The sequence below is a fragment of the Acipenser ruthenus genome, chromosome 44, assembly GCF_902713425.1.
Source record: "Acipenser ruthenus chromosome 44, fAciRut3.2 maternal haplotype, whole genome shotgun sequence".
NCBI lineage: Eukaryota > Metazoa > Chordata > Actinopteri > Acipenseriformes > Acipenseridae > Acipenser > Acipenser ruthenus.
Window position 1 is genome coordinate 3,080,105 of NC_081232.1, and position 14,663 is coordinate 3,094,767.

The 14,663-nt window shown below is 43.8% G+C and overlaps 58 non-coding genes and 7 pseudogenes across 58 annotated transcripts; all 65 read left to right on the forward strand.

The window, feature by feature from the left end:
- On the forward strand, positions 1-119 carry LOC131711996 (5S ribosomal RNA). The gene has a single exon (XR_009313885.1). It is a non-coding gene; the product is annotated as a 5S ribosomal RNA (ribosomal RNA).
- A 114-nt stretch (positions 120-233) lies between these two features.
- LOC131712007 (5S ribosomal RNA) lies at positions 234-352 on the forward strand. Its single transcript, XR_009313896.1, has one exon. It is a non-coding gene; the product is annotated as a 5S ribosomal RNA (ribosomal RNA).
- Positions 353-466: 114 nt separating this feature from the next.
- On the forward strand, positions 467-585 carry LOC131712018 (5S ribosomal RNA). The gene has a single exon (XR_009313907.1). It is a non-coding gene; the product is annotated as a 5S ribosomal RNA (ribosomal RNA).
- Positions 586-699: 114 nt separating this feature from the next.
- On the forward strand, positions 700-818 carry LOC131710461 (5S ribosomal RNA). Its single transcript, XR_009312333.1, has one exon. It is a non-coding gene; the product is annotated as a 5S ribosomal RNA (ribosomal RNA).
- Positions 819-918: 100 nt separating this feature from the next.
- Positions 919-1,037, forward strand: LOC131710957 (5S ribosomal RNA). Its single transcript, XR_009312839.1, has one exon. It is a non-coding gene; the product is annotated as a 5S ribosomal RNA (ribosomal RNA).
- Positions 1,038-1,151: 114 nt separating this feature from the next.
- LOC131712029 (5S ribosomal RNA) lies at positions 1,152-1,270 on the forward strand. Its single transcript, XR_009313918.1, has one exon. It is a non-coding gene; the product is annotated as a 5S ribosomal RNA (ribosomal RNA).
- Positions 1,271-1,370: 100 nt separating this feature from the next.
- On the forward strand, positions 1,371-1,489 carry LOC131712040 (5S ribosomal RNA). The gene has a single exon (XR_009313929.1). It is a non-coding gene; the product is annotated as a 5S ribosomal RNA (ribosomal RNA).
- A 100-nt stretch (positions 1,490-1,589) lies between these two features.
- Positions 1,590-1,708, forward strand: LOC131712051 (5S ribosomal RNA). Its single transcript, XR_009313940.1, has one exon. It is a non-coding gene; the product is annotated as a 5S ribosomal RNA (ribosomal RNA).
- Positions 1,709-1,808: 100 nt separating this feature from the next.
- LOC131712061 (5S ribosomal RNA) lies at positions 1,809-1,927 on the forward strand. Its single transcript, XR_009313950.1, has one exon. It is a non-coding gene; the product is annotated as a 5S ribosomal RNA (ribosomal RNA).
- Positions 1,928-2,041: 114 nt separating this feature from the next.
- Positions 2,042-2,160, forward strand: LOC131712072 (5S ribosomal RNA). The gene has a single exon (XR_009313961.1). It is a non-coding gene; the product is annotated as a 5S ribosomal RNA (ribosomal RNA).
- Positions 2,161-2,260: 100 nt separating this feature from the next.
- LOC131712084 (5S ribosomal RNA) lies at positions 2,261-2,379 on the forward strand. Its single transcript, XR_009313973.1, has one exon. It is a non-coding gene; the product is annotated as a 5S ribosomal RNA (ribosomal RNA).
- A 114-nt stretch (positions 2,380-2,493) lies between these two features.
- On the forward strand, positions 2,494-2,612 carry LOC131712095 (5S ribosomal RNA). Its single transcript, XR_009313984.1, has one exon. It is a non-coding gene; the product is annotated as a 5S ribosomal RNA (ribosomal RNA).
- A 100-nt stretch (positions 2,613-2,712) lies between these two features.
- LOC131712105 (5S ribosomal RNA) lies at positions 2,713-2,831 on the forward strand. Its single transcript, XR_009313994.1, has one exon. It is a non-coding gene; the product is annotated as a 5S ribosomal RNA (ribosomal RNA).
- Positions 2,832-2,945: 114 nt separating this feature from the next.
- LOC131712116 (5S ribosomal RNA) lies at positions 2,946-3,064 on the forward strand. The gene has a single exon (XR_009314005.1). It is a non-coding gene; the product is annotated as a 5S ribosomal RNA (ribosomal RNA).
- Positions 3,065-3,178: 114 nt separating this feature from the next.
- LOC131710806 (5S ribosomal RNA) lies at positions 3,179-3,297 on the forward strand. Its single transcript, XR_009312688.1, has one exon. It is a non-coding gene; the product is annotated as a 5S ribosomal RNA (ribosomal RNA).
- Positions 3,298-3,411: 114 nt separating this feature from the next.
- LOC131712127 (5S ribosomal RNA) lies at positions 3,412-3,530 on the forward strand. The gene has a single exon (XR_009314016.1). It is a non-coding gene; the product is annotated as a 5S ribosomal RNA (ribosomal RNA).
- Positions 3,531-3,630: 100 nt separating this feature from the next.
- Positions 3,631-3,749, forward strand: LOC131710074 (5S ribosomal RNA). Its single transcript, XR_009311944.1, has one exon. It is a non-coding gene; the product is annotated as a 5S ribosomal RNA (ribosomal RNA).
- Positions 3,750-3,863: 114 nt separating this feature from the next.
- Positions 3,864-3,982, forward strand: LOC131713139 (5S ribosomal RNA). Its single transcript, XR_009315025.1, has one exon. It is a non-coding gene; the product is annotated as a 5S ribosomal RNA (ribosomal RNA).
- A 114-nt stretch (positions 3,983-4,096) lies between these two features.
- Positions 4,097-4,215, forward strand: LOC131710583 (5S ribosomal RNA). Its single transcript, XR_009312465.1, has one exon. It is a non-coding gene; the product is annotated as a 5S ribosomal RNA (ribosomal RNA).
- Positions 4,216-4,315: 100 nt separating this feature from the next.
- LOC131710584 (5S ribosomal RNA) lies at positions 4,316-4,434 on the forward strand. Its single transcript, XR_009312466.1, has one exon. It is a non-coding gene; the product is annotated as a 5S ribosomal RNA (ribosomal RNA).
- A 114-nt stretch (positions 4,435-4,548) lies between these two features.
- Positions 4,549-4,667, forward strand: LOC131712138 (5S ribosomal RNA). The gene has a single exon (XR_009314028.1). It is a non-coding gene; the product is annotated as a 5S ribosomal RNA (ribosomal RNA).
- A 100-nt stretch (positions 4,668-4,767) lies between these two features.
- On the forward strand, positions 4,768-4,886 carry LOC131712146 (5S ribosomal RNA). The gene has a single exon (XR_009314038.1). It is a non-coding gene; the product is annotated as a 5S ribosomal RNA (ribosomal RNA).
- A 100-nt stretch (positions 4,887-4,986) lies between these two features.
- Positions 4,987-5,105, forward strand: LOC131712157 (5S ribosomal RNA). Its single transcript, XR_009314049.1, has one exon. It is a non-coding gene; the product is annotated as a 5S ribosomal RNA (ribosomal RNA).
- A 100-nt stretch (positions 5,106-5,205) lies between these two features.
- LOC131710807 (5S ribosomal RNA) lies at positions 5,206-5,324 on the forward strand. Its single transcript, XR_009312689.1, has one exon. It is a non-coding gene; the product is annotated as a 5S ribosomal RNA (ribosomal RNA).
- Positions 5,325-5,424: 100 nt separating this feature from the next.
- LOC131712169 (5S ribosomal RNA) lies at positions 5,425-5,543 on the forward strand. Its single transcript, XR_009314060.1, has one exon. It is a non-coding gene; the product is annotated as a 5S ribosomal RNA (ribosomal RNA).
- Positions 5,544-5,643: 100 nt separating this feature from the next.
- LOC131712179 (5S ribosomal RNA) lies at positions 5,644-5,762 on the forward strand. Its single transcript, XR_009314071.1, has one exon. It is a non-coding gene; the product is annotated as a 5S ribosomal RNA (ribosomal RNA).
- A 100-nt stretch (positions 5,763-5,862) lies between these two features.
- On the forward strand, positions 5,863-5,981 carry LOC131712189 (5S ribosomal RNA). Its single transcript, XR_009314082.1, has one exon. It is a non-coding gene; the product is annotated as a 5S ribosomal RNA (ribosomal RNA).
- A 100-nt stretch (positions 5,982-6,081) lies between these two features.
- On the forward strand, positions 6,082-6,200 carry LOC131712200 (5S ribosomal RNA). The gene has a single exon (XR_009314093.1). It is a non-coding gene; the product is annotated as a 5S ribosomal RNA (ribosomal RNA).
- A 114-nt stretch (positions 6,201-6,314) lies between these two features.
- LOC131712211 (5S ribosomal RNA) lies at positions 6,315-6,433 on the forward strand. Its single transcript, XR_009314104.1, has one exon. It is a non-coding gene; the product is annotated as a 5S ribosomal RNA (ribosomal RNA).
- A 114-nt stretch (positions 6,434-6,547) lies between these two features.
- On the forward strand, positions 6,548-6,666 carry LOC131712222 (5S ribosomal RNA). The gene has a single exon (XR_009314115.1). It is a non-coding gene; the product is annotated as a 5S ribosomal RNA (ribosomal RNA).
- Positions 6,667-6,766: 100 nt separating this feature from the next.
- On the forward strand, positions 6,767-6,885 carry LOC131712231 (5S ribosomal RNA). Its single transcript, XR_009314124.1, has one exon. It is a non-coding gene; the product is annotated as a 5S ribosomal RNA (ribosomal RNA).
- Positions 6,886-6,985: 100 nt separating this feature from the next.
- On the forward strand, positions 6,986-7,104 carry LOC131712242 (5S ribosomal RNA). The gene has a single exon (XR_009314135.1). It is a non-coding gene; the product is annotated as a 5S ribosomal RNA (ribosomal RNA).
- Positions 7,105-7,218: 114 nt separating this feature from the next.
- LOC131713140 (5S ribosomal RNA) lies at positions 7,219-7,337 on the forward strand. The gene has a single exon (XR_009315026.1). It is a non-coding gene; the product is annotated as a 5S ribosomal RNA (ribosomal RNA).
- A 114-nt stretch (positions 7,338-7,451) lies between these two features.
- Positions 7,452-7,570, forward strand: LOC131710586 (5S ribosomal RNA). The gene has a single exon (XR_009312468.1). It is a non-coding gene; the product is annotated as a 5S ribosomal RNA (ribosomal RNA).
- A 100-nt stretch (positions 7,571-7,670) lies between these two features.
- On the forward strand, positions 7,671-7,789 carry LOC131710587 (5S ribosomal RNA). The gene has a single exon (XR_009312469.1). It is a non-coding gene; the product is annotated as a 5S ribosomal RNA (ribosomal RNA).
- Positions 7,790-7,903: 114 nt separating this feature from the next.
- On the forward strand, positions 7,904-8,022 carry LOC131712253 (5S ribosomal RNA). The gene has a single exon (XR_009314146.1). It is a non-coding gene; the product is annotated as a 5S ribosomal RNA (ribosomal RNA).
- Positions 8,023-8,122: 100 nt separating this feature from the next.
- Positions 8,123-8,241, forward strand: LOC131712264 (5S ribosomal RNA). Its single transcript, XR_009314157.1, has one exon. It is a non-coding gene; the product is annotated as a 5S ribosomal RNA (ribosomal RNA).
- A 100-nt stretch (positions 8,242-8,341) lies between these two features.
- LOC131712275 (5S ribosomal RNA) lies at positions 8,342-8,460 on the forward strand. The gene has a single exon (XR_009314168.1). It is a non-coding gene; the product is annotated as a 5S ribosomal RNA (ribosomal RNA).
- Positions 8,461-8,574: 114 nt separating this feature from the next.
- LOC131712302 (5S ribosomal RNA) lies at positions 8,575-8,693 on the forward strand. Its single transcript, XR_009314197.1, has one exon. It is a non-coding gene; the product is annotated as a 5S ribosomal RNA (ribosomal RNA).
- Positions 8,694-8,807: 114 nt separating this feature from the next.
- On the forward strand, positions 8,808-8,926 carry LOC131712286 (5S ribosomal RNA). Its single transcript, XR_009314179.1, has one exon. It is a non-coding gene; the product is annotated as a 5S ribosomal RNA (ribosomal RNA).
- A 100-nt stretch (positions 8,927-9,026) lies between these two features.
- Positions 9,027-9,155, forward strand: LOC131713391 (5S ribosomal RNA; annotated as a pseudogene).
- Positions 9,156-9,255: 100 nt separating this feature from the next.
- On the forward strand, positions 9,256-9,374 carry LOC131710548 (5S ribosomal RNA). The gene has a single exon (XR_009312424.1). It is a non-coding gene; the product is annotated as a 5S ribosomal RNA (ribosomal RNA).
- Positions 9,375-9,488: 114 nt separating this feature from the next.
- LOC131710549 (5S ribosomal RNA) lies at positions 9,489-9,607 on the forward strand. Its single transcript, XR_009312425.1, has one exon. It is a non-coding gene; the product is annotated as a 5S ribosomal RNA (ribosomal RNA).
- A 114-nt stretch (positions 9,608-9,721) lies between these two features.
- On the forward strand, positions 9,722-9,840 carry LOC131711771 (5S ribosomal RNA). Its single transcript, XR_009313659.1, has one exon. It is a non-coding gene; the product is annotated as a 5S ribosomal RNA (ribosomal RNA).
- A 114-nt stretch (positions 9,841-9,954) lies between these two features.
- On the forward strand, positions 9,955-10,073 carry LOC131712235 (5S ribosomal RNA). Its single transcript, XR_009314128.1, has one exon. It is a non-coding gene; the product is annotated as a 5S ribosomal RNA (ribosomal RNA).
- Positions 10,074-10,173: 100 nt separating this feature from the next.
- Positions 10,174-10,302, forward strand: LOC131713392 (5S ribosomal RNA; annotated as a pseudogene).
- A 100-nt stretch (positions 10,303-10,402) lies between these two features.
- Positions 10,403-10,521, forward strand: LOC131712298 (5S ribosomal RNA). The gene has a single exon (XR_009314191.1). It is a non-coding gene; the product is annotated as a 5S ribosomal RNA (ribosomal RNA).
- A 114-nt stretch (positions 10,522-10,635) lies between these two features.
- LOC131712306 (5S ribosomal RNA) lies at positions 10,636-10,754 on the forward strand. The gene has a single exon (XR_009314201.1). It is a non-coding gene; the product is annotated as a 5S ribosomal RNA (ribosomal RNA).
- Positions 10,755-10,868: 114 nt separating this feature from the next.
- On the forward strand, positions 10,869-10,987 carry LOC131712317 (5S ribosomal RNA). Its single transcript, XR_009314212.1, has one exon. It is a non-coding gene; the product is annotated as a 5S ribosomal RNA (ribosomal RNA).
- Positions 10,988-11,101: 114 nt separating this feature from the next.
- LOC131712328 (5S ribosomal RNA) lies at positions 11,102-11,220 on the forward strand. Its single transcript, XR_009314223.1, has one exon. It is a non-coding gene; the product is annotated as a 5S ribosomal RNA (ribosomal RNA).
- A 114-nt stretch (positions 11,221-11,334) lies between these two features.
- On the forward strand, positions 11,335-11,443 carry LOC131714524 (5S ribosomal RNA; annotated as a pseudogene).
- Positions 11,444-11,543: 100 nt separating this feature from the next.
- LOC131712338 (5S ribosomal RNA) lies at positions 11,544-11,662 on the forward strand. Its single transcript, XR_009314233.1, has one exon. It is a non-coding gene; the product is annotated as a 5S ribosomal RNA (ribosomal RNA).
- Positions 11,663-11,762: 100 nt separating this feature from the next.
- Positions 11,763-11,881, forward strand: LOC131712349 (5S ribosomal RNA). The gene has a single exon (XR_009314244.1). It is a non-coding gene; the product is annotated as a 5S ribosomal RNA (ribosomal RNA).
- A 100-nt stretch (positions 11,882-11,981) lies between these two features.
- LOC131712808 (5S ribosomal RNA) lies at positions 11,982-12,100 on the forward strand. Its single transcript, XR_009314697.1, has one exon. It is a non-coding gene; the product is annotated as a 5S ribosomal RNA (ribosomal RNA).
- A 114-nt stretch (positions 12,101-12,214) lies between these two features.
- On the forward strand, positions 12,215-12,323 carry LOC131714525 (5S ribosomal RNA; annotated as a pseudogene).
- Positions 12,324-12,423: 100 nt separating this feature from the next.
- LOC131711356 (5S ribosomal RNA) lies at positions 12,424-12,542 on the forward strand. The gene has a single exon (XR_009313240.1). It is a non-coding gene; the product is annotated as a 5S ribosomal RNA (ribosomal RNA).
- A 100-nt stretch (positions 12,543-12,642) lies between these two features.
- LOC131712360 (5S ribosomal RNA) lies at positions 12,643-12,761 on the forward strand. Its single transcript, XR_009314253.1, has one exon. It is a non-coding gene; the product is annotated as a 5S ribosomal RNA (ribosomal RNA).
- A 114-nt stretch (positions 12,762-12,875) lies between these two features.
- LOC131713760 (5S ribosomal RNA) lies at positions 12,876-12,994 on the forward strand (annotated as a pseudogene).
- A 114-nt stretch (positions 12,995-13,108) lies between these two features.
- Positions 13,109-13,227, forward strand: LOC131711385 (5S ribosomal RNA). The gene has a single exon (XR_009313268.1). It is a non-coding gene; the product is annotated as a 5S ribosomal RNA (ribosomal RNA).
- A 100-nt stretch (positions 13,228-13,327) lies between these two features.
- On the forward strand, positions 13,328-13,445 carry LOC131713648 (5S ribosomal RNA; annotated as a pseudogene).
- Positions 13,446-13,545: 100 nt separating this feature from the next.
- On the forward strand, positions 13,546-13,664 carry LOC131712371 (5S ribosomal RNA). The gene has a single exon (XR_009314264.1). It is a non-coding gene; the product is annotated as a 5S ribosomal RNA (ribosomal RNA).
- A 100-nt stretch (positions 13,665-13,764) lies between these two features.
- Positions 13,765-13,883, forward strand: LOC131714251 (5S ribosomal RNA; annotated as a pseudogene).
- A 100-nt stretch (positions 13,884-13,983) lies between these two features.
- LOC131711983 (5S ribosomal RNA) lies at positions 13,984-14,102 on the forward strand. Its single transcript, XR_009313872.1, has one exon. It is a non-coding gene; the product is annotated as a 5S ribosomal RNA (ribosomal RNA).
- A 114-nt stretch (positions 14,103-14,216) lies between these two features.
- On the forward strand, positions 14,217-14,335 carry LOC131711025 (5S ribosomal RNA). The gene has a single exon (XR_009312907.1). It is a non-coding gene; the product is annotated as a 5S ribosomal RNA (ribosomal RNA).
- A 114-nt stretch (positions 14,336-14,449) lies between these two features.
- LOC131710550 (5S ribosomal RNA) lies at positions 14,450-14,568 on the forward strand. Its single transcript, XR_009312426.1, has one exon. It is a non-coding gene; the product is annotated as a 5S ribosomal RNA (ribosomal RNA).
- The last annotated feature ends 95 nt before the right edge of the window (positions 14,569-14,663 follow it).

Sequence of the window (14,663 nt, forward strand, 5' to 3'; positions counted from 1 at the left end):
GCCTGCGGCCACACCACCTTGAATAAGCCTGATCTCGTCTGATCTCAGAAGCTAAGCAATGTTGGGCTTGGTTAGTACTTGGATGGGAGACCACCTGGGAATATCAAGTGCTGCAGGCATTACATTTTTGTAATTACATTTTACAATAGAAATGTGTGGAGGACAAAAGGAAATTTTGGAGGAATCACCCCCAGCTCACTAAACATAAAAGTCATGAAAGCAGAAATGCAATCGCCTGCGGCCACACCACCTTGAATAAGCCTGATCTCGTCTGATCTCAGAAGCTAAGCAATGTTGGGCTTGGTTAGTACTTGGATGGGAGACCACCTGGGAATATCAAGTGCTGCAGGCATTACATTTTTGTAATTACATTTTACAATTGAAATGTGTGGAGGACAAAAGGAAATTTTGGAGGAATCACCCCCAGCTCACTAAACATAAAAGTCATGAAAGCAGAAATGCAATCGCCTGCGGCCACACCACCTTGAATAAGCCTGATCTCGTCTGATCTCAGAAGCTAAGCAATGTTGGGCTTGGTTAGTACTTGGATGGGAGACCACCTGGGAATATCAAGTGCTGCAGGCATTACATTTTTGTAATTACATTTTACAATTGAAATGTGTGGAGGACAAAAGGAAATTTTGGAGGAATCACCCCCAGCTCACTAAACATAAAAGTCATGAAAGCAGAAATGCAATCGCCTGCGGCCACACCACCTTGAATAAGCCTGATCTCGTCTGATCTCAGAAGCTAAGCAATGTTGGGCTTGGTTAGTACTTGGATGGGAGACCACCTGGGAATATCAAGTGTTGCAGGCATTACATTTTACAATTGAAATGTGTGGAGGACAAAAGGAAATTTTGGAGGAATCACCCCCAGCTCACTAAACATAAAAGTCATGAAAGCAGAAATGCAATCGCCTGCGGCCTCACCACCTTGAATAAGCCTGATCTCGTCTGATCTCAGAAGCTAAGCAATGTTGGGCTTGGTTAGTACTTGGATGGGAGACCACCTGGGAATATCAAGTGCTGCAGGCATTACATTTTTGTAATTACATTTTACAATTGAAATGTGTGGAGGACAAAAGGAAATTTTGGAGGAATCACCCCCAGCTCACTAAACATAAAAGTCATGAAAGCAGAAATGCAATCGCCTGCGGCCACACCACCTTGAATAAGCCTGATCTCGTCTGATCTCAGAAGCTAAGCAATGTTGGGCTTGGTTAGTACTTGGATGGGAGACCACCTGGGAATATCAAGTGCTGCAGGCATTACATTTTACAATTGAAATGTGTGGAGGACAAAAGGAAATTTTGGAGGAATCACCCCCAGCTCACTAAACATAAAAGTCATGAAAGCAGAAATGCAATCGCCTGCGGCCACACCACCTTGAATAAGCCTGATCTCGTCTGATCTCAGAAGCTAAGCAATGTTGGGCTTGGTTAGTACTTGGATGGGAGACCACCTGGGAATATCAAGTGCTGCAGGCATTACATTTTACAATTGAAATGTGTGGAGGACAAAAGGAAATTTTGGAGGAATCACCCCCAGCTCACTAAACATAAAAGTCATGAAAGCAGAAATGCAATCGCCTGCGGCCACACCACCTTGAATAAGCCTGATCTCGTCTGATCTCAGAAGCTAAGCAATGTTGGGCTTGGTTAGTACTTGGATGGGAGACCACCTGGGAATATCAAGTGCTGCAGGCATTACATTTTACAATTGAAATGTGTGGAGGACAAAAGGAAATTTTGGAGGAATCACCCCCAGCTCACTAAACATAAAAGTCATGAAAGCAGAAATGCAATCGCCTGCGGCCACACCACCTTGAATAAGCCTGATCTCGTCTGATCTCAGAAGCTAAGCAATGTTGGGCTTGGTTAGTACTTGGATGGGAGACCACCTGGGAATATCAAGTGCTGCAGGCATTACATTTTTGTAATTACATTTTACAATTGAAATGTGTGGAGGACAAAAGGAAATTTTGGAGGAATCACCCCCAGCTCACTAAACATAAAAGTCATGAAAGCAGAAATGCAATCGCCTGCGGCCACACCACCTTGAATAAGCCTGATCTCGTCTGATCTCAGAAGCTAAGCAATGTTGGGCTTGGTTAGTACTTGGATGGGAGACCACCTGGGAATATCAAGTGCTGCAGGCATTACATTTTACAATTGAAATGTGTGGAGGACAAAAGGAAATTTTGGAGGAATCACCCCCAGCTCACTAAACATAAAAGTCATGAAAGCAGAAATGCAATCGCCTGCGGCCACACCACCTTGAATAAGCCTGATCTCGTCTGATCTCAGAAGCTAAGCAATGTTGGGCTTGGTTAGTACTTGGATGGGAGACCACCTGGGAATATCAAGTGCTGCAGGCATTACATTTTTGTAATTACATTTTACAATTGAAATGTGTGGAGGACAAAAGGAAATTTTGGAGGAATCACCCCCAGCTCACTAAACATAAAAGTCATGAAAGCAGAAACGCAATCGCCTGCGGCCACACCACCTTGAATAAGCCTGATCTCGTCTGATCTCAGAAGCTAAGCAATGTTGGGCTTGGTTAGTACTTGGATGGGAGACCACCTGGGAATATCAAGTGCTGCAGGCATTACATTTTACAATTGAAATGTGTGGAGGACAAAAGGAAATTTTGGAGGAATCACCCCCAGCTCACTAAACATAAAAGTCATGAAAGCAGAACAGCAATCGCCTGCGGCCACACCACCTTGAATAAGCCTGATCTCGTCTGATCTCAGAAGCTAAGCAATGTTGGGCTTGGTTAGTACTTGGATGGGAGACCACCTGGGAATATCAAGTGCTGCAGGCATTACATTTTTGTAATTACATTTTACAATTGAAATGTGTGGAGGACAAAAGGAAATTTTGGAGGAATCACCCCCAGCTCACTAAACATAAAAGTCATGAAAGCAGAAATGCAATCGCCTGCGGCCACACCACCTTGAATAAGCCTGATCTCGTCTGATCTCAGAAGCTAAGCAATGTTGGGCTTGGTTAGTACTTGGATGGGAGACCACCTGGGAATATCAAGTGCTGCAGGCATTACATTTTAGTAATTACATTTTACAATTGAAATGTGTGGAGGACAAAAGGAAATTTTGGAGGAATCACCCCCAGCTCACTAAACATAAAAGTCATGAAAGCAGAAATGCAATCACCTGCGGCCACACCACCTTGAATAAGCCTGATCTCGTCTGATCTCAGAAGCTAAGCAATGTTGGGCTTGGTTAGTACTTGGATGGGAGACCACCTGGGAATATCAAGTGCTGCAGGCATTACATTTTTGTAATTACATTTTACAATTGAAATGTGTGGAGGACAAAAGGAAATTTTGGAGGAATCACCCCCAGCTCACTAAACATAAAAGTCATGAAAGCAGAAATGCAATCGCCTGCGGCCACACCACCTTGAATAAGCCTGATCTCGTCTGATCTCAGAAGCTAAGCAATGTTGGGCTTGGTTAGTACTTGGATGGGAGACCACCTGGGAATATCAAGTGCTGCAGGCATTACATTTTACAATTGAAATGTGTGGAGGACAAAAGGAAATTTTGGAGGAATCACCCCCAGCTCACTAAACATAAAAGTCATGAAAGCAGAAATGCAATCGTCTGCGGCCACACCACCTTGAATAAGCCTGATCTCGTCTGATCTCAGAAGCTAAGCAATGTTGGGCTTGGTTAGTACTTGGATGGGAGACCACCTGGGAATATCAAGTGCTGCAGGCATTACATTTTTGTAATTACATTTTACAATTGAAATGTGTGGAGGACAAAAGGAAATTTTGGAGGAATCACCTCCAGCTCACTAAACATAAAAGTCATGAAAGCAGAAATGCAATCGCCTGTGGCCACACCACCTTGAATAAGCCTGCTCTCGTCTGATCTCAGAAGCTAAGCAATGTTGGGCTTGGTTAGTACTTGGATGGGAGACCACCTGGGAATATCAAGTGCTGCAGGCATTACATTTTTGTAATTACATTTTACAATTGAAATGTGTGGAGGACAAAAGGAAATTTTGGAGGAATCACCCCCAGCTCACTAAACATAAAAGTCATGAAAGCAGAAATGCAATCGCCTGCGGCCACACCACCTTGAATAAGCCTGATCTCGTCTGATCTCAGAAGCCAAGCAATGTTGGGCTTGGTTAGTACTTGGATGGGAGACCACCTGGGAATATCAAGTGCTGCAGGCATTACATTTTACAATTGAAATGTGTGGAGGACAAAAGGAAATTTTGGAGGAATCACCCCCAGCTCACTAAACATAAAAGTCTTGAAAGCAGAAATGCAATCGCCTGCGGCCACACCACCTTGAATAAGCCTGATCTCGTCTGATCTCAGAAGCCAAGCAATGTTGGGCTTGGTTAGTACTTGGATGGGAGACCACCTGGGAATATCAAGTGCTGCAGGCATTACATTTTTGTAATTACATTTTACAATTGAAATGTGTGGAGGACAAAAGGAAATTTTGGAGGAATCACCCCCAGCTCACTAAACATAAAAGTCATGAAAGCAGAAATGCAATCGCCTGCGGCCACACCACCTTGAATAAGCCTGATCTCGTCTGATCTCAGAAGCTAAGCAATGTTGGGCTTGGTTAGTACTTGGATGGGAGACCACCTGGGAATATCAAGTGCTGCAGGCATTACATTTTACAATTGAAATGTGTGGAGGACAAAAGGAAATTTTGGAGGAATCACCCCCAGCTCACTAAACATAAAAGTCATGAAAGCAGAAATGCAATCGCCTGCGGCCACACCACCTTGAATAAGCCTGATCTCGTCTGATCTCAGAAGCTAAGCAATGTTGGGCTTGGTTAGTACTTGGATGGGAGACCACCTGGGAATATCAAGTGCTGCAGGCATTACATTTTACAATTGAAATGTGTGGAGGACAAAAGGAAATTTTGGAGGAATCACCCCCAGCTCACTAAACATAAAAGTCATGAAAGCAGAAATGCAAACGCCTGCGGCCACACCACCTTGAATAAGCCTGATCTCGTCTGATCTCAGAAGCTAAGCAATGTTGGGCTTGGTTAGTACTTGGATGGGAGACCACCTGGGAATATCAAGTGCTGCAGGCATTACATTTTACAATTGAAATGTGTGGAGGACAAAAGGAAATTTTGGAGGAATCACCCCCAGCTCACTAAACATAAAAGTCATGAAAGCAGAAATGCAATCACCTGCGGCCACACCACCTTGAATAAGCCTGATCTCGTCTGATCTCAGAAGCTAAGCAATGTTGGGCTTGGTTAGTACTTGGATGGGAGACCACCTGGGAATATCAAGTGCTGCAGGCATTACATTTTACAATTGAAATGTGTGGAGGACAAAAGGAAATTTTGGAGGAATCACCCCCAGCTCACTAAACATAAAAGTCATGAAAGCAGAAATGCAATCGCCTGCGGCCACACCACCTTGAATAAGCCTGATCTCGTCTGATCTCAGAAGCTAAGCAATGTTGGGCTTGGTTAGTACTTGGATGGGAGACCACCTGGGAATATCAAGTGCTGCAGGCATTACATTTTACAATTGAAATGTGTGGAGGACAAAAGGAAATTTTAGAGGAATCACCCCCAGCTCACTAAACATAAAAGTCATGAAAGCAGAAATGCAATCGCCTGCGGCCACACCACCTTGAATAAGCCTGATCTCGTCTGATCTCAGAAGCTAAGCAATGTTGGGCTTGGTTAGTACTTGGATGGGAGACCACCTGGGAATATCAAGTGCTGCAGGCATTACATTTTACAATTGAAATGTGTGGAGGACAAAAGGAAATTTTGGAGGAATCACCCCCAGCTCACTAAACATAAAAGTCATGAAAGCAGAAATGCAATCGCCTGCGGCCACACCACCTTGAATAAGCCTGATCTCGTCTGATCTCAGAAGCTAAGCAATGTTGGGCTTGGTTAGTACTTGGATGGGAGACCACCTGGGAATATCAAGTGCTGCAGGCATTACATTTTACAATTGAAATGTGTGGAGGACAAAAGGAAATTTTGGAGGAATCACCCCCAGCTCACTAAACATAAAAGTCATGAAAGCAGAAATGTAATCGCCTGCGGCCACACCACCTTGAATAAGCCTGATCTCGTCTGATCTCAGAAGCTAAGCAATGTTGGGCTTGGTTAGTACTTGGATGGGAGACCACCTGGGAATATCAAGTGCTGCAGGCATTACATTTTAGTAATTACATTTTACAATTGAAATGTGTGGAGGACAAAAGGAAATTTTGGAGGAATCACCCCCAGCTCACTAAACATAAAAGTCATGAAAGCAGAAATGCAATCGCCTGCGGCCACACCACCTTGAATAAGCCTGATCTCGTCTGATCTCAGAAGCTAAGCAATGTTGGGCTTGGTTAGTACTTGGATGGGAGACCACCTGGGAATATCAAGTGCTGCAGGCATTACATTTTTGTAATTACATTTTACAATTGAAATGTGTGGAGGACAAAAGGAAATTTTGGAGGAATCACCCCCAGCTCACTAAACATAAAAGTCATGAAAGCAGAAATGCAATCGCCTGCGGCCACACCACCTTGAATAAGCCTGATCTCGTCTGATCTCAGAAGCTAAGCAATGTTGGGCTTGGTTAGTACTTGGATGGGAGACCACCTGGGAATATCAAGTGCTGCAGGCATTACATTTTACAATTGAAATGTGTGGAGGACAAAAGGAAATTTTGGAGGAATCACCCCCAGCTCACTAAACATAAAAGTCATGAAAGCAGAAATGCAATCGCCTGCGGCCACACCACCTTGAATAAGCCTGATCTCGTCTGATCTCAGAAGCTAAGCAATGTTGGGCTTGGTTAGTACTTGGATGGGAGACCACCTGGGAATATCAAGTGCTGCAGGCATTACATTTTACAATTGAAATGTGTGGAGGACAAAAGGAAATTTTGGAGGAATCACCCCCAGCTCACTAAACATAAAAGTCATGAAAGCAGAAATGCAATCGCCTGCGGCCACACCACCTTGAATAAGCCTGATCTCGTCTGATCTCAGAAGCTAAGCAATGTTGGGCTTGGTTAGTACTTGGATGGGAGACCACCTGGGAATATCAAGTGCTGCAGGCATTACATTTTTGTAATTACATTTTACAATTGAAATGTGTGGAGGACAAAAGGAAATTTTGGAGGAATCACCGCCAGCTCACTAAACATAAAAGTCATGAAAGCAGAAATGCAATCGCCTGTGGCCACACCACCTTGAATAAGCCTGCTCTCGTCTGATCTCAGAAGCTAAGCAATGTTGGGCTTGGTTAGTACTTGGATGGGAGACCACCTGGGAATATCAAGTGCTGCAGGCATTACATTTTTGTAATTACATTTTACAATTGAAATGTGTGGAGGACAAAAGGAAATTTTGGAGGAATCACCCCCAGCTCACTAAACATAAAAGTCATGAAAGCAGAAATGCAATCGCCTGCGGCCACACCACCTTGAATAAGCCTGATCTCGTCTGATCTCAGAAGCCAAGCAATGTTGGGCTTGGTTAGTACTTGGATGGGAGACCACCTGGGAATATCAAGTGCTGCAGGCATTACATTTTACAATTGAAATGTGTGGAGGACAAAAGGAAATTTTGGAGGAATCACCCCCAGCTCACTAAACATAAAAGTCTTGAAAGCAGAAATGCAATCGCCTGCGGCCACACCACCTTGAATAAGCCTGATCTCGTCTGATCTCAGAAGCCAAGCAATGTTGGGCTTGGTTAGTACTTGGATGGGAGACCACCTGGGAATATCAAGTGCTGCAGGCATTACATTTTTGTAATTACATTTTACAATTGAAATGTGTGGAGGACAAAAGGAAATTTTGGAGGAATCACCCCCAGCTCACTAAACATAAAAGTCATGAAAGCAGAAATGCAATCGCCTGCGGCCACACCACCTTGAATAAGCCTGATCTCGTCTGATCTCAGAAGCTAAGCAATGTTGGGCTTGGTTAGTACTTGGATGGGAGACCACCTGGGAATATCAAGTGCTGCAGGCATTACATTTTACAATTGAAATGTGTGGAGGACAAAAGGAAATTTTGGAGGAATCACCCCCAGCTCACTAAACATAAAAGTCATGAAAGCAGAAATGCAATCGCCTGCGGCCACACCACCTTGAATAAGCCTGATCTCGTCTGATCTCAGAAGCTAAGCAATGTTGGGCTTGGTTAGTACTTGGATGGGAGACCACCTGGGAATATCAAGTGCTGCAGGCATTACATTTTACAATTGAAATGTGTGGAGGACAAAAAGAAATTTTGGAGGAATCACCCCCAGCTCACTAAACATAAAAGTCATGAAAGCAGAAATGCAATCGCCTGCGGCCACACCACCTTGAATAAGCCTGATCTCGTCTGATCTCAGAAGCTAAGCAATGTTGGGCTTGGTTAGTACTTGGATGGGAGACCACCTGGGAATATCAAGTGCTGCAGGCATTACATTTTTGTAATTACATTTTACAATTGAAATGTGTGGAGGACAAAAGGAAATTTTGGAGGAATCACCCCCAGCTCACTAAACATAAAAGTCATGAAAGCAGAAATGCAATCGCCTGCGGCCACACCACCTTGAATAAGCCTGATCTCGTCTGATCTCCGAAACTAAGCAATGTTGGGCTTGGTTAGTACTTGGATGGGAGACCACCTGGGAATATCAAGTGCTGCAGGCATTACATTTTTGTAATTACATTTTACAATTGAAATGTGTGGAGGACAAAAGGAAATTTTGGAGGAATCACCCCCAGCTCACTAAACATAAAAGTCATGAAAGCAGAAATGCAATCGCCTGCGGCCACACCACCTTGAATAAGCCTGATCTCGTCTGATCTCAGAAGCTAAGCAATGTTGGGCTTGGTTAGTACTTGGATGGGAGACCACCTGGGAATATCAAGTGCTGCAGGCATTACATTTTACAATTGAAATGTGTGGAGGACAAAAGGAAATTTTGGAGGAATTACCCCCAGCTCACTAAACATAAAAGTCATGAAAGCAGAAATGCAATCGCCTGCGGCCACACCACCTTGAATAAGCCTGGTCTCGCCTGATCTCGTCTGATCTCAGAAGCTAAGCAATGTTGGGCTTGGTTAGTACTTGGATGGGAGACCACCTGGGAATATCAAGTGCTGCAGGCATTACATTTTACAATTGAAATGTGTGGAGGACAAAAGGAAATTTTGGAGGAATCACCCCCAGCTCACTAAACATAAAAGTCATGAAAGCAGAAATGCAATCGCCTGCGGCCACACCACCTTGAATAAGCCTGATCTCGTCTGATCTCAGAAGCTAAGCAATGTTGGGCTTGGTTAGTACTTGGATGGGAGACCACCTGGGAATATCAAGTGCTGCAGTCATTACGTTTTTGTAATTACATTTTACAATTGAAATGTGTGGAGGACAAAAGGAAATTTTGGAGGAATCACCCCCAGCTCACTAAACATAAAAGTCATGAAAGCAGAAATGCAATCGCCTGCGGCCACACCACCTTGAATAAGCCTGATCTCGTCTGATCTCAGAAGCTAAGCAATGTTGGGCTTGGTTAGTACTTGGATGGGAGACCACCTGGGAATATCAAGTGCTGCAGTCATTACGTTTTTGTAATTACATTTTACAATTGAAATGTGTGGAGGACAAAAGGAAATTTTGGAGGAATCACCCCCAGCTCACTAAACATAAAAGTCATGAAAGCAGAAATGCAATCGCCTGCGGCCACACCACCTTGAATAAGCCTGATCTCGTCTGATCTCCGAAGCTAAGCAATGTTGGGCTTGGTTAGTACTTGGATGGGAGACCACCTGGGAATATCAAGTGCTGCAGGCATTACATTTTTGTAATTACATTTTACAATTGAAATGTGTGGAGGACAAAAGGAAATTTTGGAGGAATCACCCCCAGCTCACTAAACATAAAAGTCATGAAAGCAGAAATGCAATCGCCTGCGGCCACACCACCTTGAATAAGCCTGATCTCGTCTGATCTCATAAGCTAAGCAATGTTGGGCTTGGTTAGTACTTGGATGGGAGACCACCTGGGAATATCAAGTGCTGCAGGCATTACATTTTACAATTGAAATGTGTGGAGGACAAAAGGAAATTTTGGAGGAATCACCCCCAGCTCACTAAACATAAAAGTCATGAAAGCAGAAATGCAATCGCCTGCGGCCACACCACCTTGAATAAGCCTGGTCTCGCCTGATCTCGTCTGATCTCAGAAGCTAAGCAATGTTGGGCTTGGTTAGTACTTGGATGGGAGACCACCTGGGAATATCAAGTGCTGCAGGCATTACATTTTACAATTGAAATGTGTGGAGGACAAAAGGAAATTTTGGAGGAATCACCCCCAGCTCACTAAACATAAAAGTCATGAAAGCAGAAATGCAATCGCCTGCGGCCACACCACCTTGAATAAGCCTGATCTCGTCTGATCTCAGAAGCTAAGCAATGTTGGGCTTGGTTAGTACTTGGATGGGAGACCACCTGGGAATATCAAGTGCTGCAGGCATTACATTTTTGTCATTACATTTTACAATAGAAATGTGTGGAGGACAAAAGGAAATTTTGGAGGAATCACCCCCAGCTCACTAAACATAAAAGTCATGAAAGCAGAAATGCAATCGCCTGCGGCCACACCACCTTGAATAAGCCTGATCTCGTCTGATCTCAGAAGCTAAGCAATGTTGGGCTTGGTTAGTACTTGGATGGGAGACCACCTGGGAATATCAAGTGCTGCAGGCATTACATTTTTGTAATTACATTTTACAATTGAAATGTGTGGAGGACAAAAGGAAATTTTGGAGGAATCACCCCCAGCTCACTAAACATAAAAGTCATGAAAGCAGAAATGCAATCGCCTGCGGCCACACCACCTTGAATAAGCCTGATCTCGTCTGATCTCAGAAGCTAAGCAATGTTGGGCTTGGTTAGTACTTGGATGGGAGACCACCTGGGAATATCAAGTGCTGCAGGCATTACATTTTTGTAATTACATTTTACAATTGAAATGTGTGGAGGACAAAAGGAAATTTTGGAGGAATCACCCCCAGCTCACTAAACATAAAAGTCATGAAAGCAGAAATGCAATCGCCTGCGGCCACACCACCTTGAATAAGCCTGATCTCGTCTGATCTCAGAAGCTAAGCAATGTTGGGCTTGGTTAGTACTTGGATGGGAGACCACCTGGGAATATCAAGTGCTGCAGGCATTACATTTTTGTCATTACATTTTACAATTGAAATGTGTGGAGGACAAAAGGAAATTTTGGAGGAATCACCCCCAGCTCACTAAACATAAAAGTCATGAAAGCAGAAATGCAATCGCCTGCGGCCACACCACCTTGAATAAGCCTGATCTCAGAAGCTAAGCAATGTTGGGCTTGGTTAGTACTTGGATGGGAGACCACCTGGGAATATCAAGTGCTGCAGGCATTACATTTTACAATTGAAATGTGTGGAGGACAAAAGGAAATTTTGGAGGAATCACCCCCAGCTCACTAAACATAAAAGTCATGAAAGCAGAAATGCAATCGCCTGCGGCCACACCACCTTGAATAAGCCTGATCTCGTCTGATCTCAGAAGCTAAGCAATGTTGGGCTTGGTTAGTACTTGGATGGGAGACCACCTGGGAATATCAAGTGCTGCAGGCATTACATTTTACAATTGAAATGTGTGGAGGACAAAAGGAAATTTTGGAGGAATCACCCCCAGCTCACTAAACATAAAAGTCATGAAAGCAGAAATGCAATCGCCTGCGGCCACACCACCTTGAATAAGCCTGATCTCGTCTGATCTCAGAAGCTAAGCAATGTTGGGCTTGGTTAGTACTTGGATGGGAGACCACCTGGGAATATCAAGTGCTGCAGGCATTACATTTTACAATTGAAATGTGTGGAGGACAAAAGGAAATTTTGGAGGAATCACCCCCAGCTCACTAAACATAAAAGTCATGAAAGCAGAAATGCAATCGCCTGCGGCCACACCACCTTGAATAAGCCTGATCTCATCTTATCTCAGAAGCTAAGCAATGTTGGGCTTGGTTAGTACTTGGATGGGAGACCACCTGGGAATATCAAGTGCTGCAGGCATTACATTTTTGTAATTACATTTTACATTTGAAATGTGTGGAGGACAAAAGGAAATTTTGGAGGAATCACCCCCAGCTCACTAAACATAAAAGTCATGAAAGCAGAAATGCAATCGCCTGCGGCCACACCACCTTGAATAAGCCTGATCTCAGAAGCTAAGCAATGTTGGGCTTGGTTAGTACTTGGATGGGAGACCACCTGGGAATATCAAGTGCTGCAGGCATTACATTTTACAATTGAAATGTGTGGAGGACAAAAGGAAATTTGGGAGGAATCACCCCCAGCTCACTAAACATAAAAGTCATGAAAGCAGAAATGCAATCGCCTGCGACCACACCACCTTGAATAAGCCTGATCTCGTCTGATCTCAGAAGCTAAGCAATGTTGGGCTTGGTTAGTACTTGGATGGGAGACCACCTGGGAATATCAAGTGCTGCAGGCATTACATTTTACAATTGAAATGTGTGGAGGACAAAAGGAAATTTTGGAGGAATCACCCCCAGCTCACTAAACATAAAAGTCATGAAAGCAGAAATGCAATCGCCTGCGGCCACACCACCTTGAATAAGCCTGATCTCGTCTGATCTCAGAAGCTAAGCAATGTTGGGCTTGGTTAGTACTTGGATGGGAGACCACCTGGGAATATCAAGTGCTGCAGGCATTACTTTTTAGTAATTACATTTTACAATTGAAATGTGTGGAGGACAAAAGGAAATTTTGGAGGAATCACCCCCAGCTCACTAAACATAAAAGTCATGAAAGCAGAAATGCAATCGCATGCGGCCACACCACCTTGAATAAGCCTGATCTCGTCTGATCTCAGAAGCTAAGCAATGTTGGGCTTGGTTAGTACTTGGATGGGAGACCACCTGGCAATATCAAGTGCTGCAGGCATTACATTTTTGTAATTACATTTTACAATTGAAATGTGTGGAGGACAAAAGGAAATTTTGGAGGAATCACCCCCAGCTCACTAAACATAAAAGTCATGAAAGCAGAAATGCAATCGCCTGCGGCCACACCACCTTGAATAAGCCTGATCTCGTCTGATCTCAGAAGCTAAGCAATGTTGGGCTTGGTTAGTACTTGGATGGGAGACCACCTGGGAATATCAAGTGCTGCAGGAATTACATTTTACAATTGAAATGTGTGGAGGACAAAAGGAAATTTTGGAGGAATCACCCCCAGCTCACTAAACATAAAAGTCATGAAAGCAGAAATGCAATCGCCTGCGGCCACACCACCTTGAATAAGCCTGATCTCGTCTGATCTCAGAAGCTAAGCAATGTTGGCTTGGTTAGTACTTGGATGGGAGACCACCTGGGAATATCAAGTGCTGCAGGCATTACATTTTACAATTGAAATGTGTGGAGGACAAAAGGAAATTTTGGAGGAATCACCCCCAGCTCACTAAACATAAAAGTCATGAAAGCAGAAATGCAATCGCCTGCGGCCACACCACCTTGAATAAGCCTGATCTCGTCTGATCTCAGAAGCTAAGCAATGTTGGGCTTGGTTAGTACTTGGATGGGAGACCACCTGGGAATATCAAGTGCTGCAGGCATTACATTTTACAATTGAAATGTGTGGAGGACAAAAGGAAATTTTGGAGGAATCACCCCCAGCTCACTAAACATAAAAGTCATGAAAGCAGAAATGCAATCCCCTGCGGCCACACCACCTTGAATAAGCCTGATCTCGTCTGATATCAGAAGCTAAGCAATGTTGGGCTTTGTTAGTACTTGGATGGGAGACCACCTGGGAATATCAAGTGCTGCAGGCATTACATTTTACAATTGAAATGTGTGGAGGACAAAAGGAAATTTTGGAGGAATCACCCCCAGCTCACTAAACATAAAAGTCATGAAAGCAGAAATGCAATCCCCTGCAGCCACACCACCTTGAATAAGCCTGATCTCGTCTGATCTCAGAAGCTAAGCAATGTTGGGCTTGGTTAGTACTTGGATGGGAGACCACCTGGGAATATCAAGTGCTGCAGGCATTACATTTTTGTAATTACATTTTACAATTGAAATGTGTGGAGGACAAAAGGAAATTTTGGAGGAATCACCCCCAGCTCACTAAACATAAAAGTCATGAAAGCAGAAATGCAATCGCCTGCGGCCACACCACCTTGAATAAGCCTGATCTCGTCTGATCTCAGAAGCTAAGCAATGTTGGGCTTGGTTAGTACTTGGATGGGAGACCACCTGGGAATATCATGTGCTGCAGGCATTACATTTTAGTAATTACATTTTACAATTGAAATGTGTGGAGGACAAAAGGAAATTTTGGAGGAATCACCCCCCGCTCACTAAACATAAAAGTCATGAAAGCAGAAATGCAATCGCCTGCGGCCACACCACCTTGAATAAGCCTGATCTCGTCTGATCTCAGAAGCTAAGCAATGTTGGGCTTGGTTAGTACTTGGATGGGAGACCACCTGGGAATATCAAGTGCTGCAGTCATTACATTTTTGTAATTACATTTTACAATTGAAATGTGTGGAGGACAAAAGGAAATTTTGGAGGAATCACCCCCAGCTCACTAAACATAAAAGTCA